The sequence below is a fragment of the Acinonyx jubatus genome, chromosome C2, assembly GCF_027475565.1.
Source record: "Acinonyx jubatus isolate Ajub_Pintada_27869175 chromosome C2, VMU_Ajub_asm_v1.0, whole genome shotgun sequence".
NCBI classification, from domain to species: domain Eukaryota; kingdom Metazoa; phylum Chordata; class Mammalia; order Carnivora; family Felidae; genus Acinonyx; species Acinonyx jubatus.
Window position 1 is genome coordinate 10,081,018 of NC_069384.1, and position 9,108 is coordinate 10,090,125.

Here is a 9,108-nt window from a genome sequence, read left to right on the forward strand (position 1 = left end):
TAACACAAAATGAAATGCTTTTTGAAAAATGTTTCTATATTAAAAAAAAAATCCCTGAGATTAAAATAGTCTAAAGTAGTTTATCAAAACCTCTGTGCTCTTGAGGCAACAGAAACAACAAAGGAAAACACCATTTGAACCCCAGGGGCCGTGCCAGAGAGAATCCCTTGCCAAAGTCTAGACGTGTGTGTTTCTGCTTAGGTCCATCCAAGCTTGGGGTTCCTTGCCTGGGGGAGGAGGCCCACTGTCAAATGCAAGTCGGAAAAGGCCTTCTGCAGCTGATTCCCCTGCCAGGCCACTCACTGTCAAAGTCCTGTGTCAACAAACCCAAACCATCATCTGTGTTCCCCTCTAGAACTCTGGTCACCTGCAGGCATCTATTATCTGCTTTTGGACGCCCAGCTTTGTCCTGGGAACAGTGTGGATGCGTAGAATGTCTCTTGTTCCTGTCTGTACCCTGAGTAGAGGGCTCCAGGATGGGGGGCAGGAGCTAAGCATCAGGGATTCCAACTTACAGTCCTAGTCTTTCTAGAACTCGGAATACTGTGAATGATTTTTATCTAACTGGAGAGGAAAGGGATAGGTACTTGAAAAGAGAATACTTACAAGCCCACTGTAACCAAGTATGTGACAACAAGCAGTGACTTACTAGATATCAAGAGGGAAGGGGGATGTGCCATTAATAAAGTCTTCTGTAACTACCACCCATTCTAGTAAAGAATTAGAATACAATGCAATTCTTTGATGAGCATAATTTAGTCTTTTGATGACTCAGAAAGTGTGCATGCTTCTAAGCCATCAGTAAGACAATCATTAGTGTTACGGCAACAAAGCTCTCACAAGCTTATTTAGCAAATGAATCTAATTAATCTATTAATCTAATTAATAGACTGACAAAATATACTTTATCAGCATATGATCTATAGTCTGCCTATTCCCACCAAGCGCTATTAGAAATATTGCATAAAATATTTTAAACCAATGCATTTCCTAACAAATGAGATCATACCTCCAATAAGGTATGACAGGGTAAGGAGTGAACGTCAAACGAACCCAGCAAATACTGGGAGGAGATAGAAAAAGAAGGATATTTACAGAATCACCGGGGAACTGTCCCTTGATACTGATGTTATTTTCTGTCTCAAATGCCAGTCTTCCCATGTGAATGACTCACTCGTACTTTGAGCAAACCAGGAATTTGGGTTGAACGATTGGCAGATTGGACCCACCAGGTGAGCACTCTGACAACATACAGAAAGAAAGTGTCCTCAGATTTTTGGTAGGTTATTTGTAGTTCACATAAATCTTGAGTTTTGGCACATCTGCCTCAATTCAGCCCGAAGGAGGACGGCCAAAATCTTATGTGTCAATAGAATGGAAATACACCAGGGTGCCTGGGTGGCTCAGTCGGTTAAGCGTCCCACTTCAGCTCAGGTCACGGTCTCGGGGTCCGTGAGTTCGAGCCCCGCGTCAGGCTCTGGGCTGATGGCTCAGAGCCTGGAGCCTGTTTCCGATTCTGTGTCTTCCTCTCTCTCTGCCCCTCCCCCGTTCATGCTCTGTCTCTCTCTGTCTCAAAAATAAATAAACGTTAAAAAAAGTTAAAAAAAAAAAAAGAATGGAAATACACCTTGAGTCAGCTAATTACTGCATGTTGCCATAGCACGTAGCACACCCAGACTGAATTTAAAGTAGGAGCTACCCACATGTTTTTGTTCAAACTGGGAACTAGAATCTATTTTCCTCAAAATGAAAATATCTTTGCTGTTTTTTTTTAGATTGTGACAATAATAACATGACTTATAAAATGCCAAAGGATACAAAAAATATATGAAAGGAAAAATCTCCTGAAACATTGCAAGCGATAAGAACCATTAAAAAGTTGGTAACTACCTGCCTAGACACATCTCTGTGCGTATATAATTTTATATAAATGGAATCATATAGTTCCTTAACTTTGTTACTTAATAATTTGTGGTCATCTTTCTATGTTAATGTGTACACATTTAAACCATGGTTTTTGATAACTTTCTAATAATTCATTTTATGGCTGTATTAATATGTTAATAACTATCCCCCAATTAATTAATTAACAATCCCCCAATAAATTAATTAATTAATTAATTAATTTATCCCCCAGTTGACGAGCCCTGGGTGTTACATGTAGGTGACGAATCACTAAGTTTTACTCCTGAAACTAATATCACACTCTATGTTAACTAACTAGAATTTAAATAAAAAATTGAAATGGCAAAAAAAGTTGTCTTCAATGTTGTTAACAACGTTTTAATAACCATCCTTATATATTCATTTTTTTGTGACCGTATCTGCCTGTATTCTTAGGATCGATTCTTAAAAGTAGACTTGTTGGGTCAAAAGGCATAAACATTTTTAAGGATTTGGTTCAAATCACCCACCTCCAGAAAAGTCATCTTAATTTACTCTTCCACCTACACTGTTTGAAAAGCATGAGAACATTATTCTTTTTTTAAAGTTTATTTATTTTGAGGGAGAGAGAGAGAGACAAAACACAAGAGGGGGAGGGACAGAGAAAGGGGGAGGGACAGAGAAAGGAAGAGAGAGAATCCCAAGCAGGCTCCATGCTGTCAGCACAGAGCCCAGTGTGGGGCTCAATCCCACAGACCATGAGATCATGACCTGAGCCAAAATCGAGAGTCTGACACATGACTGACTGAGCCACCCAGATGCCCCCAAGGGAACATTGTTTCTAATAATCAGGCATAGTCTGCCTAACTTGAGTGTTATCTTAACAAATGGAGAATTGTTTGATGTCAACCTTCATGAAACTAACAAAGTGTTCTGTTGAGGATGGCTGGATTTGAACTCTGGAATGAGATCGGTTTACTCTCCACCAGCTATAAGGAGTATAGAGCCTGAGGGTGGGTTTCCAATTCATCCTCACTAAATAGGTGACCATCTCCTTATCTAGTCTGGCCAAAAAAAGACGAGAAAACTCCCTGCTCTGGTCCCACCTGGATCTTGCCTGCTCTACCTTGGCATTCCAGCTTCTTGTTCCGGACTCATATTTCTGGTCACATGCAGCTCCCCATCTTTGCACGTCAACTTCAGGAGGCCCTTTTCTGGCCACGATCCCTCTACCCATCTGACCTTTACTGTCTTTGTAGCCAGAACAATATGAGAATTTCTAAAACCGCATTGCTTAAAAATGACTTCTTGTTTGAAATTTCACACAGGCGTAGATGTGCCACATGCATCGAACCGTGGTTCACCTTTTACAGTTCTTTAAATGCCCATCGTGGGCATAAGATTGGGACCCTTTACCAGACGCCTCTTACTACTAGGTTTTGCCAGCCATTTATTGCACCAGACATCTGCAGGCAGCTATGACCCGATAACATCTTGCCTCGGCTGTAGTGTTATCTCTCGTTTCCTTGGTTTAACTCAATTGCATACTTTTGGATGGGCATTCCCTCCTTCCATTTTCTTCTGTCCTGTCTCCCACACCCGTCCCTTGGAATTCTTTCCCAAAATAAGCTTAGTGCAGGCCCTCGTCTCAGGCTCTGCTTTCTGGGAGAAACAAGGCAAAGATACTGCCCAACACCAACACTTGAAATGGAGCGAAGCAGCTTTGGTTAGTGGCAAATATCTCCCTCCTACGTGACCAGTGATATGAGATACGTCAAGTAGATCTTCTTAGAGCAAAAGGTTGGTATGGACCTTGCCATAAAGGCAACAGGGGTTCTAGAGTTGAGTCGCATTTGAAAAAGACAATGGCAAAATTGGATGAACACCTCTAATTCTATTTTGAGAAAACAGAGGTGGAATGATGCACCAAAATTATTTCAGTGACCCTCTACTAAAGAAATTTGTGTCCTAGAATATACAACGGAGGGTCACATTATCTACACACACACAATAACTAATTTTCAATGGGCTGCCTCAGCTAAGTAAATCTGAATCCTTTAGGCTTTTTTAAGGAAATAAAATTGGATTAAGTTTTTTGTTTATATGCATTTTAAGACACTTTCCAAGAAGTGTTTTCTTTCACAAAGATGTCTAGGCTTGAATTAAAAAGCCCCAAAATAGAGGCTCAAATTGCAAATGAAAATATTTCTTTCTCAACAGATCATTATTGTGCTAGTTTTTCCCAGAATGGGGCAGTGGTGATGGATATGCCTCCTCGTGAATATGTTAAAATCACTCAGTTGTGTACTTCAGAACGGTGAATTTATTATGTGTGAATTATATCTCAATAGAAGTTAAAAACAAAACCCGTTTTAGAAGTCGTTGGTATTTTTCCCGGGGAAATACTTTTGAGGACTTGTGTTGACTCTCTTAGTTTTGCTCTTTCTTCTGAAAAACGGAAGGCGCGGCAGGAAGCTCCCACCCGACTTCCGCCACGATCATGGTCACTTCTGGCCCTTTGCTGTGTTATTACAGGAGGGCAAACGCTCCTTTGGGCCCGGATCCTGGAGCTGAAACAGCCGTGGTACCGCCTGATCGGATGCTTCTGTGGTACACTGCACATTCTATCAGTCTGACTACCAGGAAGCTTGACTACATTCTCCCCTCTGTCAGTACGTTGATTTGGTGCTATCAGACATGACAGGGGACAGTAGTGCAAAGAGGACAGAAGTAGTCACAATCGCTGGGACCTAACCCCCCTACACCCACACTCGCTCTGCGCGCCACAGCGAGTTAATGGTCAGCAGAGGAGTCCTGGAGGCTTGGCTTTTTATTCACGAGAAAAAAAAAAGAAGAAAAAAACAATCCCTATTGGCAGCTGAGGAGACAGCCCCTCTGGGGACCAATTATTCCATTTTGTGCTGCACAGACTGCAGTGGGGCTGTGCCGGCCCCCTGGGAGCCGCTCTGCTGGGCTTTCCTAACGGAGGCCAGGCTGGTGCTGCAGACCCAAGTAGCTCTTCATGTCAAAACTGCCGCTAATGACACAATTAAGTAACTGGGGACCACAGAGAAGCTCTTAATTAGGTAAACACGCTCTCTGAGAAATGATGGCCCAGTTTTAGGCTAGCCATTACTGTCAGATTGCTGCAAGATGTACGCTCTTGGATACACGAAGAAGCACTTTAAGGACCCAATTGCGCCCTGATTATTTCTTCTTCTTTAACGGCAGAGGATGTTTACCATTTTATTAGCGATGGCGACGGTTCCTTCATTTTCAGAATTTATATCCTTTGGATCTGCAAAACAAAAAGAATTGCATGGCGAGGTACCAACCAATTAGACTGTACGTGACCATTTTCTTGGAATCTCCAAGCCACTGGTGTAATCTTACTGTGGCCAAACTAGAGTCACACATCTTTAGACTGATTTCTTGTTCGGAATGTCTCCTCCCCCCTTACCCCCACCATGAATCATACACTTCGATAATTTTTTTTTCCCTGATCATCCTTATTTAGATTGTCTTTAAAATCAGATTATATTCAAGGACTGCTGAAGATATGCAGCATATTCTCCATCGTACATCGACTATATTTTTATGGGCTCCATTCAGTGGAGTAGCTGGAAAAGCCACATCCCACCGGCAGGTCCGAACAGGAAGATTATGTATGAGTTTGCAAAGCAGTGCTCATGTATTCTCCCTTTCTCTCACCTTGTCTGTATATGGGTGTTGTTTTGTATGTTTTTAGTACAGAACAACGTGCTCACTTAACAAACTGAGGCAATGCTTCTTAAGGGTTTATCTGTGATGTTTTCTTTCTTTGGTGAACAAACCTGGAAGTTCAGTTAATTCCTGTTTCCAAATTACAAGCTGACAAACCAAGGCAGTTTTGTCCAATTATTTATTGACCCAATTATTTAGTACTCTCAAATACTTATTGTTACGTAACAATGTTCAGAGGAACAATGCACATGCATGTCAGTTTTCATCATCTGTTTACCATCTGGGTTCATTCTTCTATCAGATTAGCTAAATCTATCCTAAGATTGATGGTTAGATGCTCATATGGAACGTGTGGAAGAGGCAGCATAATTAGATCGCTCGTGGGCAGGAAGATTTGGAGGTGAAGGACCATATTAAGGGGTAGAGAATCCGAGTGCACACGTCACCATAGTTCTGGTTGTCTACTTTTCAATTGCATCCAATTACCCACCATCGGTGCCAGTTCCTTGTGCTTTTATCAACGTGGTCTTGTGTCTACAAAATTCAGGTCATTGGTAGAGGAGAGAAAGAGTCCTCTGCCTTCTCTTTGCTTCCCACTGGTCTGTGAGCCCCACTGCACATTCCCTCTAGGGCCTCTGCCATCTGGAAGCTCCTAGAGATCCTCTCCCTCATGTCCCCCTCCCCAGTGACACTTCAGTGGCTGATGCCCAGGATTCTCTGCTACAACCCAGATGACTCGACTGATACCACACTGCATTCACTATCACCCAACATTTCGGCCACCACCTCTCACTGCTCATGCTCTTTGCTCCCAGTGGGGCCGCCAGCCCACATCTTCCCCTTCCTGCTTCACTTTGTTTTTCCTACTCGACACTCCCAAGCTCTGTTCAGCTGACATTCTGTGGTCAGACACTTCAATTTTGCTCTCACGCTCAACTGGGAGTCTCAAGGCCCCTTTGACCTACTTGTGGGCCTGCTGAGCCAACCACAATCCCAGATCGCTCCTAAAGTTGGCTTTTCAGTTCTTGGTTTTAAATGTTTGTTTACTTTTGAGAGAGAAAGAGAGAGAGAAAGAGAGAGCGTGGGTGCGGGGGGAGGGGGGGTGGCAGAGACAGAGGGAGAGAGAGAATCCCAAGCAGGCTCCATGCTTCCAGCACAGATATGGGGCTCAGACTCACGAACCGTGAGATCATGACCTGAGCCAAAACCAAGAGTCGGACCCTTAACTGAGCCACCCAGGTGCCCCAGCGTGAGCTTCCTTAGCTCATATCCTCTAAGAATCAAAGAATTCACGCTCTCTGGCTCCATTTTTAATTCCATTCCAGCTTTAGAGGCAATGCTGCCTGTTCTGCCTTACTAGTCACCTCTCCCATCTGCTGCCTGACTGCCCTTTTTCTGGCCTTCTCAGGGGGCCCACCATGTCAATCATCACCTTTATAGAATGCCAAATCTCTCTCCTCCTCCTGGCTACTTTCCCTTCAACACTGCACAGGTCAGCCCAGTAATGGTTTAGTTCTGCTGTTTATCTTTCCAACAGCCTGCTGTCTCTACCAAGTATCTAGAAAGAATCTGACTCCAGTTCTCCACCCCATTTACTCCTTTTTCGCTAGGTTTTTAAGTTGGTAGTAAGTATTTCTTCATACAAAAAGGAATAAAGGCTGGTACAACAAAATATAGTTTATTGATCCATTAATAAAATTCATTAATTAATTAATCAAGATCGTATCATGATGACTCTTGGGTTTACTGTCCATTGAAGTATTAGTGATCGCGTATTGCCCAGCCCATTACCTCCTCTGATATTATTCTCCCAGGCTCAAGGGGAAAAGAAAACAAAAAACAAAACAAAACAAAACCACTCTCTGGAGCTGGCGTTTCTCATCCCCATGCATTGATTTATAACTTTACTGCATGCTTATTATAAAACATGGCAGAGTATGAATTTGCATATGAACTCCAAAGAAATGGGTCCCTACCCATATATATGTCTTACCTAAAACTGTTACTTTCATTCAATACTTTGCATCTTGGGATATAACCGTGTTGAAACAAACATTTCACTCCTGAATTGTATTCCATTGTTTTTGTGTGCATGTCCTCTCACACACACACATCTAGACATATCCCATTATTTTTATGTATTAATTATTCTGAGAGACAAAGAATAGAAAGAAGTGGAGAGAGAGAGACAGACAGAGAGAGAGAGAGAGAGAGAGAGAGAGAGAAAATCCCAAGCAGGCTCCACACTGTCAGTGCAGAGCCCGATGTGAGGCTTGATCTCACGAACCGTGAGATCATGACCTGAGCCAAAATCAAGAGTTGGATGCTTAACAGAGCCACCCAGGCGCCCCTACACACAACCCATTTAGAATTCATTCTCTTGGTGTTAGAAATCTAGACTTCTAAAAAAAAATGTGTAAGGTTTTTGGACATGGATATTCTTGTTTCTGTGTCCCTATGCACATGTTCAGGAGTTGCTTCAGAGTAGAGACTTGGGGTGGCATTTCCGGGCTGTTGGATTGAGTGAATGGAAACAATACGGTCATTGCCACCTTGATCACATATCACCTTGGAAGCATGGAGGCTGCTTTGTGGCTGCAAAAAAGAAAAAAAATGAAGCAAAAGGAGGAACTGCCGTGATGGCATAATGACAGTAGGATGTGAAACACAAGTCCTGATTCCAAACCTACATGCAGTAGTCACTGACCCTAACTTCCACTGAGGTAGGTTGAAAGACACTGAAACCCAAAAGTTAGGCTTCAAACTTTGGATTTCCAGTTAAGGGGTTCTCCACTTGAAAACATTGCCCATGCATTCGATTTTCAAATGCTTCTCATTTCTCTCTCTCTCTCTCTCTTTTTTTTTTTCCATTTTAAAAACCAGAGAAGTCTTCTCTTGTTGAGCTAACCAGGACAAGGTTGGCCGAAACATTCCAGAGGGCATGCGTGATTCTCATGACTGGAGTCCAAGCTAGTCTAAATTAACCTGCTGCGGCAGTTTGCAAATTCCTTTCCCTACCCTGAGCAGTTTTTTCCTCTGCTCAAGTATGGTAACTAACAACTGTGCGATGGGTCTGAAACCAAAACCATAATTGCAGTGCTTAAATTTAGGCTTTTGCCTTGTGTTGCCAATTTAGAGAAGATGTGGTTAAACCAACAGTCACTTCGGCTGCTGACATTTCTGACATTTTGAATTAAAAATAAAATTCATTTTTTCTTCTATAACAAAATCCATTTGCCATTGACATACACGTTAAAGGACACATTCATCAAGGTATTTCTCACTCATACAGCAAATTGAACAACTCAACTCAGAAGCCTCACGGCACAGTAATTTGCCAATATTTAATACTTATTCCCTTTCAGTGCTTCTGGTAAATATAAAGAAATCTTTTCTGTTTTATAAATTTGCTGCTTGTGACATTGTTTGTATAACTGGCATTAATATATTATAGTTTCTACCTGTTCTGATGCTTATCGAGGAGGAAAAGTCAAAACACAT